The sequence below is a fragment of the Chanos chanos genome, chromosome 11 (assembly GCF_902362185.1).
Source record: "Chanos chanos chromosome 11, fChaCha1.1, whole genome shotgun sequence".
NCBI classification, from domain to species: Eukaryota; Metazoa; Chordata; class Actinopteri; order Gonorynchiformes; family Chanidae; genus Chanos; species Chanos chanos.
The window spans coordinates 17,314,336-17,336,052 of record NC_044505.1 but is presented as its reverse complement, the minus strand read 5'-3'; the positions used below and the strand labels follow the sequence as shown (position 1 = coordinate 17,336,052).

Genomic DNA, 21,717 nt, shown 5'->3' with positions numbered 1-21,717 from the left:
GCTGTGTGTTCTCCTGCTGGCTGTCATCATAGTGCTGAGTGTCTTGTATATTTTAAAGTTTGAACAGTTACAAAAAAATTTCAGAAATTTGACTGAAGAAAGTGATCAGATAAAAACCAGTTACAACAACTTAACTATACAGAGAGACCTTCATTACCTGTTTGCTTCCTTCCTCTGTAGAGAAGGTCCTGTTGGATCATAACAACATGGATGAAAGTCAGGAACCGTCTGTATGCACTGAATCAAGATTTGCAGGTATTGCTTGAATGGGTGTCTCCATGCTGTATGATAATTGATCTCTGTGCCCTGTAATTATGACAGTGGTTGATTGGGTCCAGCAGAGAATGACCTTTGATGTCTCTTGTCCAACATCTTATCCTATCCTTTAACTATTCTCACTGCATGAAAAGAGGTGTATCTGAATTGGAATACTACTGGTGTGTCTTTGTACTGAGGAGAAACATTCCAAACAAACAAGCAAAAAGACAAAAACAAAAACCAGTGTAGCCTATGAACTTCTAGGGTACTTTGATAGGGTGACCAGGTGTACCGCTTTGTGTTGTACTGCACAGCATTTGGACTCTTTATCTAGCATCCTGTATATTGAGATACTGTCCCTCATTTTCATTGGTCATTGGGTTTTTAATTCATACAAATGCAACATAGCCAAGCTTTTCTAAAAGCCAGGCCTTCATCCAAAGGCTGAGAAGAGAGCAGTGAAGTCAGTCATCAAGAGGCCGTGACTGCCGTCAATCAAACTCTGCTACGTCACAAAAACAAGACATTGATAACCTTTGCAGATGTGAAGGTAAAAGCTACAAGGTGACATCATGGCCACAAAGAAAAGAAAATGTTCTTTTTTTTTTTTTTATCCCTTCTGACCACGCTATTCACCCAATAGAGATTTTGGTTTGATATAAAGATTTGCAGTTGTTTTATTTAATGTAATATTTCATTTTGTGCCTTATTTATGTTGTGGTGGGATTTAGTCAGGAGAAATAATAATAATAATAATAATAATAATAATAATAATAATAATAATAATAATATCAGGGCTGAACCCGAATATTCGAATATCCGAATATTCATTCATTGGGTAGGTATTCGGTTTTCAATTTTGGTATTCGGATATTCGGACCCCCCCCCCCCCCCAAATGTACTGCAAGAACTGCAAACTGCAAAATACATTTTGTCAGTGCATTCTTGTAGTCGTCTACATTTATATTTTTACACTGTTAAAATGTGAAATTATACCATTTAGCTTGGGCGCCTGACGCCCCTCACACTCACAGCAGTGAACGCTTCAGTTTAGCTTAGCGTTAAGGGGACGACATAATAATGAAGACCTGCGCTGCGTAGGATTTTTTTAAATTAACCGAGGACAAGACAAAGGGAGCGTGCCAAATCTGCAGTTTGAAACTGGCCTGCCACGACGGCACAATGAGCTTGAAAAGTCACCTGACTCCTGTAAGTAGTACGCTGTTGTTTGAAGGTGTAAGAATCTGAGAAAACAGCAACCGCCACCCTAAACTGGCATTTTCAATCAAACACTGCCTTTGAGTTCTGGCCACTTCAACACTGTCAGAGCGCATTTTATCCAAGGCAGGCTACATCGTAACCTACCCACCCCGCCCTGGTGTTTATTACTACTGAAGCTTCGAAGACCAGAAAATGGTATTCGGGACAGCCCTAAATAATAATAATAATACAAGTTTATTTAGAGCCCAATGTCACTATTTATAGTCTCAAAGGGCTTTACATGTCCACAACAAAGTAAAATCAAAATGATGCTATCCATAAGAGAAAGTATATAAGTCTTTAATTTGGTTTTAGTTATGAAGAGAGTTTGCCTCCCTAATCTCTGTAGGTAGACTATAACAGAGGGAGGGAGAGCGGTAGGAAAAGGCTTGGTAGCCAGCGGACTTCTAACCCTTGGAACGATTAATGTTTCAGAATCTTGTGAGTGCAGTGTACGAGGAGGAGTATAGGGTGTGATTAAGTCAGAAAGGCAGGCAGGCGCAAGTCTATGTAAAATTTTAAATGTTAATAATAGGATCTTAAAATCTGCCCTGGCATGAATTGGGAGCCAGTGAAAGGAAGCCAGGACAGATGTATGTGAGTGTGTGTGTGTGTGTTCACATGCGCCACAGGATGTGCCACTGATGTTATTGGATGCTGAATTAATTCATTTATATTTCATTTATTACCTCAGAAGTTTGTTGATGAATTGAGGAAGATCCAAAATTCATCTGTTTGGATTGGTCTGACTTACAGAAGCACAGAGGGGCTGTGGAAATGGGTGGATGGTACAGTACTGAGCACTGGGTATGAGATCACTGAATTTAACTCTGGTCATGAGACAGTTGTTGACTCTTAACCCTCAGTCCACTGGTCTGTATGAGAAATACATTAAACAGACAGATTCTGGATCATGGGGAGATGAGAACTGTTCTTGATGGATCTGACACTTGGGAGAGCTGGAAAGACCCACCATGTACCTACCAAGAAAAAAGGATTTGTGAGAGGAAAATATTGCATATAATAATACACAAATAATACATGTATTATTATCTGCATTTTTTTTCATTTTATTTTACAGTGTCATGAACCGGGTGAGAGACTAAAGGCATGTGCGGTGAACCAGGTTTCAGTTCACACAGGGTAGACCAGGAAACAGAGGCACAGGAACACAGAACAGAAACACAAACACAGACTCACAGAAACGGATACCAGGCAGGATACAGGCTAGTCAGACAGACAGACAGACAGACAGATAGGTTTACAAGGCTTCAGCAAGACATGGCAAGGTAAAACTCTGACTTACAAAGTAACCCAATGTAAAACTTCACAAAGGAAACAGAGGAAATTCAGGGGTATTTATACAGAACAGAGGACCAAGCTTGATTAAAAAATACAGGTGAACACAGTTCCTGAATAATTAACTGACTGAACCCAAGACGACAAGGCACTGACTAATGTTAAACACAGATTAATGCACATGACCTGAGATAAGTCTGATCAGTTCCATCCTTCAATCATGCTTTTTTCCCAAATGAAGGAAGAATCTTAAGATAAGACAAAGCTCTAGGCTGAATGATCCTTTTGGGCCAAGTCCTCTGTGAATCTCTGTGATGCCCTAAACTGGTCTCAATGCATTAAAGTAGCTTGAAGAAAAGATCTGACCTTTGAAAAGTGAGAGCGTACTCTTTCAGAGTGAGATGATGGACTGGACTTCCTCTGGTTAACGTTTTTCTCACCTCTTAAAAAGTAAGTCGCACAAAACACAAAATGTTGCACAGAGTGTTGCACAGATGCACAGAGTGAACACTGATGTACAGAGTCTACAGCACTGACTCAGTGTGACAGAAAATTAGAAAACTGTGTTAGGAAATTAGACAGTGGAGAAACTGTGCTTGAGAGAGGTGAGCTGAACAGAGTAGAGAGAGTGGAGATGATGGTGGATATTTATGAGAGTGTAGATGCTGTAATAGTCCCAGATGCCAAAGCAGAGAGAGATGATGCCTCCATTAAGAGAAACCCAGCAAATCAACACAGATGTACCTCTTACACAGGATGAGTGTAAATATCAGTAAACTAAAAATTATTTCAGCTGCACAGACTGACAGACATATTTTTATCTTTTTAAAACACAAACAAATACAGTAGGAATTTTAGGAACAGGAGCAACAAATTAGAGTTTCTGAAACTGAGGCCAGGACAATGATCACACTATAGCACAGGAAAGTTTCCATATGGCTAGGCAACAAACAATGCTGCGGGAGGAAGTTTAAACAGAGAAACAGGTGTGAGCAATGAACAAATAATGAAGTGATTAACTAATAAACAGGTGGATGTGAGAGTCTGGTCTTCTTCTGGCCCCCTCTAGTGGCCAGCTCAAAACATGAAAATCTCATCCATAAACAACACACTTGCCAAGAGAAAGTGAAACCCAATGAAAACCCATGTCTGTGAGTGCCAAGCAACAAACAGAAAAAGGGGGGTTGGGGGGGCAGAATCTCTAACAGAAGGAAAAGAGCAGAACAATAGTACATTAGAGACAACAGATATCTGTGTGCACTTATGGTCTGCTTTGTATGTCCTTGTGGAACATCATGAATTTATAATTAGCTTGTAATTAATTATTTCACAGTGATTAAGATTATTTATAATTAAATTTTATGCCAGAAGTATGAACTTGATGTGACATCGTTCATTGATCAGCATTCATATTCACAGCAAAAGAGTTGTAATACTCAGCAATTCCTATGGGTGGCACAACACATCATATACAAACATCTATACAAGTTTGAAATCACCCAGAAATGTTCATGTTTTCTATGGAAACTGATACTTCCATTCACCACTGTAGCATTAAATTGATCAGAAATTACAATGACAATGTCATAATATTGTCATTCTTTTTATTTCATAGAATTGTTCTATTCATCAAACTTTACATTCATCAAAGAATCCTTCATTTGCTGCAATTTCAGCTTTGCAGACCTTTGGCATTCTAGTTGTCAGACTTTGAAGATATTCAGGGGAAATTTCAGCAAATGCCTTCTGTAGCTCTTCCCAGAGGTGAGACTGCCTTGTAGGGTATTTTTCTCTGACCCTGTGGTAAAACTCTTCCCACAAGAGCCCATTCACCCTCTCTCACTCATTAAATTTTCTCCGCCATGCTGGACAGAAGGCATCAAACACTCCTCCAGCATCCTGTCCCTTGCTCTGTGTTTCACATATGTTCTCTTCCTTGATCCAAACACTCAAACTTAGACTCATCTGTCTACAATACTCTTTCCCAGTCATCCACTGTCCAACACCCGTATCCTTTTGCCCATTTTAACATTTCCTTTTCATTGGCCTGTTACAGATTCGGCTTTTTCTGTAAGGCGAACATCCCTAAGTCATCTTTTCACTGTTGTAGATGATGCTGGGACTCGGTGTTTAATGTGTAAAGAAGCAGCCAACTGAGGACCTGTGAGATATCTGGTTCTAAAACTACAGAGTCTGATGTGTTTATCCTCTTGTGCAGTTGGGCATCTGTGTCTCCCTCTTCTTTTCCTGTCCTGGTTAGATCGAGTTTGCTGTCTTCTATCCGGACAGTAGTGGATACCCTTGTGAAAAAGAAGTATACTTAAATATGCTAGTAGTATATCTGAAGTATCTGAAGAGTAATAAAAGTGTGTTTTTGATTTAATGTATTTTAATTACATGAGCTTCAATATGATGTCAAAAAGTATGTTTTAAATTATTACATTTCTCACTGTTCTGGAATACATTAACTGTATTTTTGACACACTGAGGTGATCTTTTAAAAAATGGAACTTTGTTATAATGGTTACCTAAGCACATTTAAATTGTGCTTTAGTGTACTCTGCTGAAGTGCACTTTGATGAAATAATGTCCTAATGTGATAAAGCTTGTTTAAACAAATGTAAATGATCAGTTTTAGTGTATTGCTAAAGCGGACATTTAGAGACGACATATTTTCAATTTAACTTTTAACTTTGGAGATATATACTCACTAAATCTTTTGTTTGGCTGTGATTTTTTTTTTGTTTGGTTTTTTTTTTGGCTGGGGAAACTTTTAACCCAATGTCCACATTTTTGCATTCTTTTAAATAAAGTGTTTTTGATGGAAAGTCTTTGTTTAATGCATTTTTTCATTCACTTTTTGCTCATTTCATGTCATACATACATTCAAACAGGGCTGTATAAAGTACAAGTAGAAGTACTCATGCTAAAAAAAAGTACTCTAAGTAGAGTTAAACTGACTGACTTTGTAAATTGTAAATGAGTGGCTATTTTAGTCTTACTTAAATATTTTTCAGGAGGGATACTTTAACATTACTTCTGTAAGCGAACTGGTGTGGGTCCAGAGAAGCATGGCTTTGATGTGGGAGAGGACCAACCTTTCAAAGCACTTCATTATCATTGTTGTGAGGGCAACCGGGCGATAATCCTTCAGAGTGCTGATGTTTGTTTCTTACAGCACTGGCACTATGATGACTGACTTCAGAGGTAGAGACAGGTTGAAGATTCTTGTGAATACCTCAGCCGTCTGATCAGCACAAGTCCTTAAACACCCATCCTGGAACTCCGTCTGGGCCTGCAGCTTTCCGTGGGTTGACCTTCCGCAGCGTGTGCTGTACATCAAATGTGTTCATAGTGAAAACCTGTTCATCCTCTGTGGCCGGGGCCAGGATTCTTGCACTTGTCACACTCTTGCTGGTTTCAAAGCAAGCGAAGAATGCGTTGAGCTTGTTGGACAGTGTGACGTCACTGTGCGGGCAGACAGCGTTGCCCTTGTAGTCAGTGATAGTCCTGATACCTTGCTACATGCTCCTGGTGTCAGCGCTGTTGAAGTGGTCCACTACATGCTGTATATGGATATCCTTAGCCTTTTTTATGCCTATTTTTCGGTTTGATCTGGCGACACTGTATGCTGTTGTGTCACCAGATTTAAAAGCATTGTAGTGTGCTTTTGAGAGATTTTGCACCTCTTTGTTCGTTGGGGGACAAGCCCCTTTAACTGGTCTGAACATGTCTTTCGTGGGAAACCGCCTCAAAATTTCGTCCCCTTCTGGCAGGGCCGCCGAAATTTCAGCCTTCAGAACAGTGCAGTTTGTGGCTCGTTGTTCTAGAGGCATGATTCTCGCTTAGGGTGTGAGTGGTTTTGCGTTCAACTCCCGGACGAGCCCCTTCAATTGGCCATGAACTTGTCTTTCGCAGGAAACCGCCTCAAAATTTCATCTGCTTCTGCCAGGGCCACTGAAATTTCAACCTTCGGAAATGCTACGTTTCATGGCTCGTTGGTCTAGGGGTATGATTCTCGCTTTGGGTGTGAGAGGTCCCGGGTTCAACTCCCGGACGAGCCCCTTTAATTGACCTGAACTTGTCTTTCGCAGGAAACCGCCTCAAAATTTCATCTGCTTCTGCCAGGGCCACTGAAATTTCAACCTTCGGAAATACCACGTTTCATGGCTCGTTGGTCTAGGGGTATGATTCTCGCTTTGGGTGTGAGAGGTCCCGGGTTCAAATCCCGGACGAGCCCCTTTAATTGACCTGAACTTGTCTTTCGCAGGAAACCGCCTCAAAATTTCATCTGCTTCTGCCAGGGCCACTGAAATTTCAACCTTCGGAAATACCACGTTTCATGGCTCGTTGGTCTAGGGGTATGATTCTCGCTTAGGGTGCAAGAGGTCCCGGGTTCAAATCCCGGACGAGCCCCTTTAATTGGTTTGAACTTGTCTTTCGTGGGAATCTGAGGTTGCCAGTGTGATTATCGTTTGCTGTTACAGAATTCCAGGAGCGTAATACAGAGGGTAATTAATGTATAGCCTTATTGTGATGTCTGTTTATGAGGCAATAGATTCTGACTGGTGCATTTATTGTGAGTCGCTTTGGCTAAAAGCGTCTGCTAAATACCAAACTGTAAATTGTAAATTGAATGTTTAGGTATCCTCAACTATGGAAGGAATGCCAACCATCAACATAAACAAAGACAGCGAACTCTGGAGCAGATGATGTAAATAATGTCTATTAAAGAGTGTTACATTTTTAAAAAGTGTGACTTGTAGTTCCTCATATTCATCATCTCTTTTTTCATATTACTGAGTTGAAAGTCAAGTATTCCGAAACATCAGGCCAAAACGATCACGTCACGTCAGAGACATTTGAAGCTTCGTTCAAAAAAGCTTGGCTAAAATTCGATTAGCAAGAAGTGGCATTCGATACAGCCCTACTGAACCACATATACTCTATTAAAATCTGTGAAGCAAATTTCCTGGACTTTTCCAAAACTTTCTGGGTTTATTTATTTTTCTAAAACTTCTTCAGGCTTGGAAATTTCTATTTTCCAATTCCATGACTTTTCCAGGTTTTTCATGACTGTACGAACCCTGTAGATACTTTTGAAATAAATATGATCAAACTTCTGTGGATTGTGGGAAATGCATTTCAGCCTTTTTATGTATTTGTCGGTTGTTGTTAATCTCCTCATGCACTTCAATCCTCTGATCTCTCATGCTGAATGGTCTCCCTATACTTAGCATCTCCTAGCTCGTTAGCTAACAGAAACATTACTAAACATCACTAAAGATTTGAAGAAGTAATGGACAAGAAAGAATTTTTAGCACTGTTTGGATCTCTATATTTTCTTATTTCACACCAACTGAATGAGCTAGAACCGCTACAGCATAATGTTTGCTCCCAACAACAAAAGCTAACAAGCTAAAGCAACTGCTTATTTTGCTGCTAAAATTTCTGTATTGTACTTACACCAAGCTCCTGCTGTACAAGTAAAGCAATTACTGTCCTTCTCATCAATTACTGTTCTCATCAGCGCAGTCTTTCTCCTGCGTCTCCTTGCCTCACTGTTAAATTTAATCACCAAAAGGTAAGACATGTTTCACACAACACCGAGAAATAGGTTCGTTCCTTTGAATACCAAGAACGCGCTCTCCCCCGACAACAAGTCAGGGGTAAAAGCTTGCAGAGTGTTCTGGTTAAGTGACTGTAGAACACTACATGAAAGTTATCATACTTGTATACAGGGCTCTACTCTTGTGTGTCCCACTTGTGTGCCCAAGTTCAAAAATTTATGAGAACAGGCAAAAATATGAGCGCACAGTCAGTTCTGTTTTCATAGACTTAAACTTAATGCATCACTATCATGCAATTAAACACACCAGTGCACAAGCTGGAAAGATTAACTGAAGCAAAATTGACAGGAAACAGGATTTCAAAGAATATTACTTTATTTTCAGTTCATCGTATTTTTATGTTCATATTTTACGTTTCTTTTTGTGTTTTGTTATGTTGGGCCGTGACCGGTTAATGAACGCGTACCCGCGGCATGAATGCAGCAGGGGCACGTTGTGTTTTACTACCGCATTGCACCTCATATGCGGGTTTCCAGAGACATAGAGAGAGGAGCCTGCAAGTGTCATGGGGGCATCCTTGCAAAACTTGCAGAACACCAGACTGCTAGATTTCTCCTATTCTAGCTCAGGGGTCTCAAAGTACCGGCCACATCATGCGGCCCCCTGAATGTTTTAGATTTGTCAAGAGGTTCGGCCCGCGTATCAGTTTTGAGTTTCGTTTTATGTTAGCTTCTTAAGAATACTCAACTATTTGAGGGAAGTTAACCACTTGAGGAAGCCAGTTGTAGTGTGACGCGTAACTCGCATTGAAATATAGCAGTGTTTGTGTATAGCAGGCACTGTGTCAAAGTAAACTTATTTAATTGTTCAGTCTCTTGAAGATGGCTATAAATAGCAACAGGATGTGATTAAATTTTTCCTCTTGAATATATTCTTCTCTGTAAGCTGCCTGCTGAAATAAGACCCCTTGAGTTGCTACCCTAGACTTGGGTAGCAACTACTACTACAACTGAGGGACTGGGCAACTTCTTATATTCTCACTCTCTCTCTCTGTCTCTCTCTCTCTCACACACACATATACACTCTCTCTGTTTCTTTTGTCTAGAAAAGGTCTTTAAGTCCCCTGCCTTCTCCCGCCACTTTAAACTTGTGGTTTAAATTGAATTGAAGGTAAAATCAGCTTTGTTTTTCGTTCCGCCCCCTCAATTTGCACTGCAGTTGCTGTGCTTGCCTCAAAATTTATCCTCGCAGGCGCCCCTGCAACCAATCGGATCAGAGCCTCCCTCCCGCTGATCCAATGGAGCACCACCCATGTGCAAATGACATATGCTGAAAATGGCTGAAGATGCAGGCAGAAAGAGGCACAGTCCTATATGACAATACTTTGACTCCTTTGAAGCACCCAGGTGTTGCACCCAGGACAGTCTCATCCAAGTCCAACCACAGATGAAAATGCCTCAAGGGCAACTGAAACTGCCTCATCAGTGCCCTTTGCCCTCCAGAGACACGCCTGTCTCGCATCTCGCCTGGAAGGGAGCAGGTCAGGCAATAATGCCAGGAACACTCCATGAAGTGAGATGACAAAGTGCATGGATGAGATCCAGCAGGGAACTGTCTGTGTTTTATGCAAGTGTTATTGAAAACATATTAAATAACACATGTTAAATACTTTATAAATGAGACCTAATAAATGCACTGAGGTGGAGTTAACAGGCTGTCTCATTGTCTTTATTTCCTCTCATCAGCAAAAACAATATATTACCACAGAGAATTAGAACCACATTGAGGAAAAAATATGACATTTTGAGAATAATGTTCATAACTGTCGGGCGGACACTGCGCAGCTTTCAGAAAGAAAAGGACATTTGTTAACCTTAAGTGTTCCTTAGTAATTAAAGTTGCAGTTGTGTAAACTCTCTCCCTCTTTTTCACCCTTCTTTATCTATTTCTATTACTCTCACTCTGCCTCTCTATCCTAATCCCCTTTGATCCCAGTTCTCTCTTTATGGCCCAGGCCTCCCTGCGTGTAGGACCAATGCATACGAAAGCAGAAACCAGTCGCGATAACACCTAACAGACGCCAGGCTCGATGTTTTAGCGCAGCAACCCCCAGACCATTTGGTCAAATGCTGATAATGTTTAATTGCGAAGGAGACTAGATCACCTCGGGAGATTAGTTTCCCTGTGAGAATGGAATTCAGACCATGTCACAGGACTCATCTACATTGCTCCACTCGGGAACAAACTATGTAGAACAAAAGAAAAATGAAACTAACCATACGATATTATCAGTTAAATACGCATATCGAGTCATAACTGTTTGTATAGCCATAAATGCGCGGTAAAACTTAAAAGTAGCCAGGAGCCAAGTCATGAGCAGCTAATTGTATGACCATCGGTGTAACTGTGCTGTTTGTAATGGTAAAGAAACCATATTTGGTCTTGTTCGGGAGCATAAAATGCGGTAGATTCAAGCACGCGGATGTAATTTTACTATTCTGTAATGGGAAAAAGTTATGTAAAATTATTTCAACCGAGCTCAAATTAATACTTCCCAAATTCCAAGGAGTGTTTCCTCCTTTCAGGCAGAGACACCCCCAAAAGGATAGCAGCACCCCCGTCTGCAAATCAGATAAAATGCCAGACTCACTGCAATCCTACAGTTCAGTTCAGCTGCGCTAAGGTTCAGCTCCAGTTTGTAATGTAAGTCCGTCTGTTCCGTCCTGCTTGTCTCCATGAAGAATCGGCCCAGGCTCACCAACGCTAAAGGACTTTCCCAGCACCGACATGAAGTCTCGCTCACGGTCTCCAACTGACAACCTCAGTAACTCCGGCTTCCCCCAACTGAACGTGGCTGGGTCTGCTCTTTCTCTTCTTCTTCTTCATCAATTTTCTCTCCCTTCCTCACAACCCCTTTTTGTGTGTAAGTAACTCCACTAGAACATCACTCAGGTAGTTCTTTTGGTTAAGCGTGCCTTCTTGTGAGTAATGCCTCATGCTCGCGTAGTTGTTCATTCATACATACTTTAGACTTTTTCAGAATATATGTAATTTCACTAGGTTCAGGTTCCAAAATAAGGTTATGGTTACAGCTAAGTGATATTAGTATTAAGTCTAATATTCACAGTGAACCATTAACCAGATTTTCCTCATACCATTGGCATGACATAATGTTACGAGAATAAAGTTGTAATTTCAGGAGAATAAAGTCATAATATTTCAAGAAAAAAGGGATAATGATACGGGAGTAAAGTCGTAAATTTGCAAGAGAGAAATCACAATATTACGAGAATATTCGTCTTCATCTCCCTGTCTGTGCAGTGAAATGCAGACAGATGTGTGTGTTATTTATCTGGTCTAGGCTTTCCTGGTGGACATGACAGATGTGTGTGTTATTTATCTGGTCTAGGCTTTCCTGGTGGACCTGACAGATGTGTGTGTTATTTATCTGGTCCAGGCTTTCCTGGTGGACCTGACAGATGTGTGTGTTATTTATCTGGTCTAGGCTTTCCTGGTGGACCTGACAGATGTGTGTGTTATTTATCTGGTCTAGGCTTTCCTGGTGGACCTGACAGATGTGTGTGTTATTTATCTGGTCTAGGCTTTCCTGGTGGACCTGACAGATGTGTGTGTTATTTATCTGGTCAAGGCTTTCCTGATGGACCTGTCAGATGTGTGTGTTATTTATCTGGTCTAGGCTTTCCTGGTGGACCTGTCAGATGTGTGTGTTATTTATCTGGTCTGGGCTTTCCTGGTGGACCTGACAGATGTGTGTGTTATTTATCTGGTCTGGGCTTTCCTGGTGGACCTGTCAGATGTGTGTGTTATTTATCTGGTCTAGGCTTTCCTGGTGGACCTGTCAGACGTGTGTGTTATTTATCTGGTCTAGGCTTTCCTGGTGGACATGACAGATGTGTGTGTTATTTATCTGGTCCAGGCTTTCCTGGTGGACCTGTCAGATGTGTGTGTTATTTATCTGGTCCAGGCTTTCCTGGTGGACCTGTCAGATGTGTGTGTTATTTATCTGGTCTAGGCTTTCCTGGTGGACCTGTCAGATGTGTGTGTTATTTATCTGGTCTAGGTTTTCCTGGTGGACCTGTCAGATGTGTGTGTTATTTATCTGGTCTAGGCTTTCCTGGTGGACCTGACAGATGTGTGTGTTATTTATCTGGTCTAGGCTTTCCTGGTGGACATGACAGATGTGTGTGTTATTTATCTGGTCTAGGCTTTCCTGGTGGACATGACAGATGTGTGTGTTATTTATCTGGTCTGGGCTTTCCTGGTGGACCTGACAGATGTGTGTGTTATTTATCTGGTCTGGGCTTTCCTGGTGGACCTGACAGATGTGTGTGTTATTTATCTGGTCTAGGCTTTCCTGGTGGACCTGACAGATGTGTGTGTTATTTATCTGGTCTAGGCTTTCCTGGTGGACATGACAGATGTGTGTGTTATTTATCTGGTCTAGGCTTTCCTGGTGGACATGACAGATGTGTGTGTTATTTATCTGGTCTAGGCTTTCCTGGTGGACCTGACAGATTGCCGTACTGCTTATTCTTTGTTGTGTCATTGTGAACCTGAGCCACGTTTTGAAGCGTCAAAGTGAGCTGAAACTTCGCTCTGCCTCACAAGTTGAAATTGAGACAACAAGGAGCGACTGAATCAAGGTTTCAACCGCACTAAAGAGAGACCTGACCTCCACAGGTAGCCTCCGCTACAGTGCCAAATGTGTAATTTGCCAGGAACATGGGTGACTGTGCTGACAGAGACTGGTGGTGTAAGTCAGGATATGATTCAGTTAATGATGGGCTGATGTTCCCAGTAAACAGAGTGTTCTCCAAACTCTCTGAGGTTCAGTGACCACTCTGTTGAAACCTGACCTTAAACTGGTCATTAATCAGGAACAGGACTCTGAAATACTCAGCTCAGTAATAGTCCTCCCCAGATTTCAGATTTTGGCCTGAATCCCTCACTTTGACCTGTTGAGCGCTTTGGAGGCTGGTTTCCACGGTTTCCATGTGATTAAAGCATTCAGAAATTTCGTGTGGTTTGACTACTAAAGTGTTATAACTTTGGAGTGACACTATTTTTTTTTTTCAAAACCACAGGCCTACACAATGAATATTGATGAGGTAGGTGTCAACACACCTGTAATAGTCCCCCGCCCCACTGTCAAAGGTAATGGCCCATCAGTCTGGAATATCACTGTGGCCCATCTCTGCCCCCTGAAAATGTGAGTACTTGTCCTTTCATCATAAGTTCAACTATTTACAAATTAAAACAGAGAATTTGCCATTTACACATTACAGCAGTTATGAAACATATTTACTAGTGTTTTTATCATTTACACCTTACATATGCATTATAATAGCCTACACTAATAAGACTGTCACAGTGAGGTCAGTATAACCTCCATGAGTCTGATTTAGTTGGCTCCATGATTCTAACAATCTCATTTTGTATAGCCCACAATATTATGCTACAGGAGCCTGATATGATGATGATGACATGTAAAATAATTCGTCAGTGAGAGGTCTACTCTGAATGTTAACAGAAGGGAGCAAAGACTGAGAGGGTCCATTGGAATGAATGAAAAACTTGAATTGCATTATCTAACTTTAGCTTAAAGGTATTTAATGTGTTGACTTTGCTGGCTACAATATGTCTGACGTGAAACAATTTTACAAACTGCTGTACTGACACAGAAGTGTTAGCCGACTACCACACGAGCTAAGCTTTATGACAGAACAGTCAAATCGTACTTAAATATATCAGAGTAAAGTCAGATTAAACCTAGACTTCGCAAATAAAGAAAGGTATTTACACTGACAGAAAACAGTGCTTGATTAACAGGTGAACGCACTGATTGAATAATTAACTGAAAGTACCCAAGGGAACAGGGCAGTGACTAAACAATGAAATTGTAACTCAATATGTCCACCAGAGGGGGAAAGTGAGAACTTGTGAAATTGGGTCATCACAATTTGGTGAGTGTGTGTTTAGGTATGCCTATGTGTGGTGATCGATCTATCTATCTATCTATCTATATGTGTGTGCGCATGTGCGTGTGTGTGTATGTGTGCGCGTGCGTGCATGTGCATGCACACACAAGTGTGTTCAGGTTTTCATGTGTTACAGGAAGTGACAGCAGAGATGGGAAAACACAGGCATTTCAGAAATCTAAAAAAAAAAACAAAAACAAAAAAACAACTGAATGTTTTATTTTTGCATTTAACACTTTGCAGTTGGAAAAACGGATAATGTCATAATCAATCACATTGCACTTAAATTCAGAATTTTTGTCAAATTAGGTGGTCCTTGCTATGTTATTTAAGTTTCTGTTAAGAGCATTATAGGGGGGTTATGGGTAATGTAGTCTTAAGAATCTACACTGATGTGCTGATTTTATCCAAATCAACTTCCGAGGCAGTAATGAGTCTGATGCTGATACAGTCTCTGCTAATGCAGAATGTCACAAACAAAAACCAGTGATTGAATATTACATTTGTGTGTTTCATCTGAAAATAAGAACATGAAATTATAATACCAACATGTCCACACACATATGTACACTGAAATATGAAACTGGGTGCTTTAAAGAGCAGCTTGTGAAAAAGAACCTTTGAATGCTAAGGGATCAGTCTTTACACCAATGACGGTTTCAGTTGGACATTCAGTTCACACATACCTGCACATTTAAGTTCATTCTCAGCTATATGTCTCATGTTTTTTTTAGTATTGTGGTTTCCTCTCTGCCAGTGAGTGAATATAAAGCACGTTAGAGACAGTAAGACCCACAGAGATGCATAAGAGACCAACTCAATGGTTGTAACTCAGCATAATGGTGTATTGAAGAACAAAGATGTCAGATTATATTCATGAGAATGAAAACAACACTGACAGAAAATAATAACATGAAATTAAAATGCAGTTTACGCACATGCGTGCAAACACAGAGCCACACACACACATATGCTTAACAAACACAAACACAAACTTAACAAATGTACAAATTTGCAACATTAAACTCAGTACTTTGTGCTTTGAAGAGCAGTTTGTGGTGAAGAACTGGCCTTTGAACACTAAGACCATATTCTGTCAGAGTGAGATGATGGGCTGGACTTCCTGTGGTTACTGTTTTTCACACCTCTTAAAGAGTCAGTCTCATGCAACACAAAGACAGAAGTGCAGACACACAGATTGACAAAGATATACAGAGACTACAGCTTTAACTCAGTGTAATAGTGCGTGTTAGAGAATCAGAGAATGGACATGTCTGTGTGTATTTATGATAATGTAAACTATATTGGGAGAAGTGAAGTGAACGGAGTTGAGAGAGTGGAGATGATGGTGGATATTTATGAAAGTGCAGACGCTGTGAGAACAACAGACCCTGACACACAGAGAGACGACACCTCCACTAGAAGAAACCCAGCAACTCAACACACAGGTACTTCTTACACAGGACGAGTGTATAGTTCTATTCACTGCATAAACTTTCTGATACAAATTTGATGCCAAACCTGATTTGATAGCAGCCATATTCATTTTGTCTCCAGTTGAAAAAAATGCAAGAAGTAAAATAATTAATTAAACATTGTAATGGTAAATGAAAACAGCTGTTTTTGGTTCCACTCATTTACTATTAGTAGTACAGTAGGGGATATTTTACTCAACAAGACCATACACAAAACCATATGGAACTTGGGTGAATTACATAAAAGAAAGTTATCTTAAAAGAATGAGGAAACCTTGACTTATGTCAAAAATTGCCCAAGTTAGTGTCCTCAGGGTTCCACAAGAGGAATTCAGCATTTCTGCCATGAAAGAGTTGAGTTAAGAATAGAACCAGTACATAATGTGTGTGATTTGGTGTGTTTGTGTGTATGAGAGAGAGAGAGTTTGAAGCTTGTGAAAGTATGATTATCTACAGTATCATTAATGAATCTCATTTAGTTTTGTCATTTAATCAGAAAACTTGCAAGATGTAGTGACAAAATGTCACTTTTCTTGTCTTCTCAGGAAGTGACAGATGCTACAGACTGACTGCAGTGTGTCTGGGGCTGCTGGTTGTTCTCCTGCTGGCTGTCATCATAGTGCTGTGTGTCTGGTATAATGCAGAGAGAAACCAGTTACAAACCAGATACAATAATGTAAGTATAGAGAGAGACCAGTTACAAAGTATTTTCAACAATCTAACCAGACAGAAAGACCAGTTACAAATCAGTTACAGCAATTTAACTGAAGAGAAAGAAGAGATACAAACCAGCTTCAACAATCTAACTAGAGAGAGATACCAGTTACTGAGAGAGAGACAAGAGTATCAAAATGTGTTCTCTGAATTGGGTGAGTGAACATTTTAATCTTTATCTTCACAGATCCCTTATCAGTTACAGCCATTGTGTGTTTGCTCTTTAATTCAGTCTCAACTTTTTTTTGTGATGAACTACACCCAGTTCTCAGTAATCGTGGAACTGTGAGTGTTAATATATGAAAGATTTGCATGTAATGTGTATTGTATTAATCAGCCATCTTTGGTGTGTGTGTGTGTGTGTGTGTGTGTGTGTGAGAGAGAGAGAGAGAGAGAGAGAGAGAGAGAGAGAGAATACAAGTCATTGACTCTTTTTGTCCTGATCATATAAACAGATGATCCTGCTCTACGAGGTTGGAGATATTTCAGTCACAGTCTGTATTTCATCTCTACTGAAAAGAAGAGCTGGAGTGAGAGCAGACAGGACTGTAGAGACAGAGGAGCAGACCTGGTCATCATAAAGAGTGAAGAGGAACAGGTGAGAGAGAAGTTCTCGTGTGTGTGTGTGTATGTGTGTGTGTGTGTGTTTGTGTGTGTGTGTTTGTGTGTGTCCGTGTGTGTGTGTGTGTGTGTGTGTGTGCGTGTGTGTGTGTGTGTGTGTGTGTGTGTGACTGAGGAAGTGACACTGCTGTAAGTGGATGCTACAGACTGACTGCAGTGTGTCTCAGGCTTTATGGGGTGTATCAGTCTGATCTTTAACTGATCATCTGCATTAATTCATTTTCATTTGATTTCTCACATCAGAAGTTTGTTGCTGAATTGAGGAAGATCAGCTATTCAGATGTTTGGATTGGTCTGACTAACAGTGGAAGAGATAGGAAGTGGAAATGGGTGGATGGTACAGCACTGAACACTGGGTAAGAGATCACTGAATTTAACTCTGGTCATGAGACAGTTATTGACTCTTAACACTCAGTCTATTGTTCTGTATGAAAAACACATTAAACAGACTGATTCTCTGTGTTATTCCAGGTACTGGTATGGAGGACAGCCCAATGTTGGTCAATATGGAAATAACTGTGTTGCCATTTACTCGGCGCACAACAGTCTGAAAAGCTGGGATGATGTATCGTGTTCTTATAAGTACCACTGGATATGTGAGAAGAGACTTTTAAGCTGACAACACAATGACAATTTCTCTTTTCTAATATTTACTTTTGTTCTACCTATGTTGATTTGGTGTTGGATATGTTATTTTATGTCTATGTAATGTTCATACGTTCATCATTTTTAACGAAAGAGAGAGAGAGAGAGAGAGAGAGAGGGGGAGAACTTATGTTTGTGTTTGCATATGTCTCTAACAGGAAGTTCCACAGTAGAGATCAGAGACCACAGACATTTCAGAGATCAAATAGTACAGACTGACTGCGACTGCAGAGTATCTAAGGTTGTGATGGAGAATAAAAGATGTATGTTTAACTAATGACTTTGTCTCTTTACTCTGACTCACATTAAGGACAGTGGGTGCATGGACTGCTGTGACTGACAGAGATACAGTGGGGGAAATGGGTGGACAGTACAGCACTGATCACTGAATGTAACACTGATGCTGACACTTACAGTTGTCTACTACTGCAGAAAGACACAAAGTAAAACCCTGAATAAGTCAACTTTGTGTTTCACCTGAAAATAAGAACGTGAACCTGATACACGTCTGATACACACACACACACACACATTCACATGCATATGCACACACACACAAAACAAACATACATTAGTGGGGTTATGGGTGTAGTCCGGAGAATCTACACTGATGTTTATATCACCATGAGTCTGATGTATTTGTAGTTTTTTGCTTCCGCAGAAGGTCACACACACACACACACACACACACACACACACACACACACACACACACAAAACAAAACAAACATATGCACAGGCACATATTCTAATACTGATGCTGTAAACTGAGTGTAGTGCTTTCAATAGGAGTCTGAAGAAAAAGAACTGACTTTTCAACACTAAGAGCACATCAAGAAAACACCACCATGATGGGCTGGACTTCCTGTGACTAATGTTTTTTCACCTCTTAAAGAGTCGGTTTCATGCAGCACAAAGACAGACACACAGAGTGACCCTGACATACAGAGACAACAGCACTAACTCAGTGTAATAGTGTTTCAGAGAATGGAGATGTCTGTGTGTATGTATGATAATTTCAACAGTATTGAGAGAAGGGAACTGAACAGAGGAGAGAGAGTGGAGATAATGGTGGATATTTATGAGAGTGCAGATGCTGTAATAGTCCCGGATGCCAACGCACAGAGGACAGAGGACATTTCCACTAAGAAAAAAACAGCAACTCAACACACAGGTACCTCTTACACAGGATGAGTATAAATGTCAATACGTTTAATAACCTTGGTGATGTGTGTGTCTTTGTGTGTGTGCGCGCGCGCATGTGTGTGAGTGTGTGTATATGAGAACATTGAAGGCTTATGACTCTGATTAGCTGTTGCATCAGAGATTAATCTCATTTTAATCTCATTAATCTCACAATTGACTAGAATGCACTCTCACATGATCATGCTATTGGAATAAAGGTAAATGATTCATCACATCTGAAGTTTGTTGTCTCTGAGACTTAGCAGCTCACCATGAGGAGACCCCAGATTTCCCTTACAACAGCTCAAATTAGATATCTAATATTGATCAAATTATTGCATCTGTTCAACAGAAAGGAAGTGTATAATAACAGTAAAAATGAAGAACGGTCTTGATGTGCTCCTTACATGTGAGCACTGAATACACAGAAATAGTTGGTCTTTTGAAAATCAATTTAACCTTGTCAGATTGACACGTTTTCAGATATGAATTATATAGGCTATATATATATATATTTTCTGGTGCATTATTGTATAAATTGTGTTTGATGTTTAAACAAATAAAAACACATACTATGCCTGGTGCTGTGCATACAACTGTATTTCCTGGTTCATTAAAATGTGCTTAGTAATTGCAACTGGTTTTGTATTTTTAGGGGGAAAAATGACACTGGTTTATGGAAAAAGTTACATCGTTGATGTTCCATCTGGTGTTACGTATCCGATAAATGTCACCGGTTATAAGCGGTTTTAATACTGTCTTTGTGTCATTGAGGGTGATAGACGGTGTTCTACAAGATGTACTAGTAATTTCACAAAACATCACACGAGGGCGATATTGACACCAAAATTATTTAAATCCTTTGGTTAGGCATCAAATCCTTTACGATGAGACCAGTGTACTAAAGACACCAAAACGAAATGCCCACCAAAAAAACTAAGATATTTCAGGTTTGACTGACACATCTGAAGAACCATTTCAAAACAATCGTTACAGAGTTACCAAAGCGGGCGGGCGAATTTTATTTTATTTTATTTGGTAACAGGTCAAGAAGAAGTTGAAGTTGCGTTTTCTCTCTGGTTTGGATTATTTTGAAACTAAAATCGACGACCCACGCTTGTTAGGATGGTCAGCAATTTCATTACTACACCGTGGCTTCTGTCCTCTGCGTGCGTGACCATGTTGTTGACCTAGAGGGCGCTACACGGCGTTGGGAGGGTAGGACGGACAACAATATCTTTGAGTGCAAAGTCAGAAGTTGGCGAGAGAGAGAGGGTGATAAAGTTCGCTACCTCACTGAATGAATGTTCTGTTGCAAACTTGACTGGAATAGAAGAAGCATCTTTGTGAATAACTATAAACACTAAGTTTCTGCCTGAACTTTTTTTATCTTTAAAGCAAACACGAGAAATACTAGAAGGCTAATATTTGACTGTGAGTTTGAAACGACTTTTGGTGCGCTTCGTGAATTCCTTAACTTAAAAAGTGGATTATCGTGTGCGCAATTTATTATGAGAAAATAATTATCGTCTATCTATCTAACATACGTTTATCCTGCAGTAAAATCCAACCCACATTTGACTGAATTCATCCTATTTTCCGTGTATCATCTGTTTCACTCTGAAATGCAGCCGAGTCTTTTCATCGCAATTCTTTTTCTGCCGCTCAACTTTGCCGGTGCTGAGTCGAAAGCCAGGTGCTCGTCGCGGTGCAACCTGAACAAGTGTCCGATTCCCAGCTGTCCAAGTGGCTACGTCCCCGACCGCTGCAAGTGTTACTTGGTTTGTTCCTTGGGAGAAGGTGTGGCAGGAAGGACGGCTTGCCGTGCGGAGATGGACTCGAATGTAAGTTCCCGGCTGGAAATCGACTGTCCAAGGGATTTTGCCAATGTAAAATAGGGCAAAAGGTGTGCGGGAGCGACGGGAAAACTTACGGCAACGTCTGCAAGATGAAGGCGGCAAGTCGCAAGGCACTGCAAAGGGGTGAAGTAGCAATAACACGAGCGCACAAGGGACAGTGTGCACCTGTCAGAACAGGTAGGTCATCATCACTGATCACTGAATTTAACTCTGGTCATGAGACACTTATTGTTTATTAACACTCAGTCTATTGTTCTGTATGAGAAATGCATTAGACAGACTGATTCTGTGTGTTATTTCAGATACTGGAATGGAGGACAGCACAATGATGGTGGTTACTATGGAAATGAGGACTGTGTTATTATTGACTGGGTTTATAACAGTCCGAAAAACTGAGATGTTGTATCGTGTTCTTCTTATAGGCACTGGATCTGTGAGAAGACTTTAATACTGACAATGCAATGATAATTGCACTTTTCATACACGTTGATGTTAGGTGGCCTGTTTTTGCATGTGTACACAATGTTTATATATTTGTCTTCACAGACAGAGAGAGAGGAGAGAGAGAGAGAGAGAAAGAGAGAGAGAGAGAGTTTGAATGTTCATATGTCTCTAACAGGAAGTGCCACAGCAGAGATCAGATACCAGAGACATCTCAGAGATAAAATAGTACAGACTGACTGCGACTGCAGAGTATCTAAGGTTTTGATGGAGAATAAAAGATATATGTTTAACTAAAGACTTTGTATCTGTACTCTGACTCACATTAAGGACAGTGGGTGCATGGACTGGTGTGACTGACAGAGATACAGTGGGGGAAATGGGTGGACAC

At 40.4% G+C, this 21,717-nt stretch overlaps 3 non-coding genes across 3 annotated transcripts; all 3 read left to right on the top strand.

The window, feature by feature from the left end:
* Positions 1-6,809: 6,809 nt before the first annotated feature.
* Positions 6,810-6,881, top strand: trnap-ugg (transfer RNA proline (anticodon UGG)). The gene has a single exon. It is a non-coding gene; the product is annotated as a tRNA-Pro (tRNA).
* Positions 6,882-6,985: 104 nt separating this feature from the next.
* Positions 6,986-7,057, top strand: trnap-ugg (transfer RNA proline (anticodon UGG)). Its single transcript has one exon. It is a non-coding gene; the product is annotated as a tRNA-Pro (tRNA).
* A 104-nt stretch (positions 7,058-7,161) lies between these two features.
* On the top strand, positions 7,162-7,233 carry trnap-agg (transfer RNA proline (anticodon AGG)). Its single transcript has one exon. It is a non-coding gene; the product is annotated as a tRNA-Pro (tRNA).
* Positions 7,234-21,717: the final 14,484 nt, after the last annotated feature.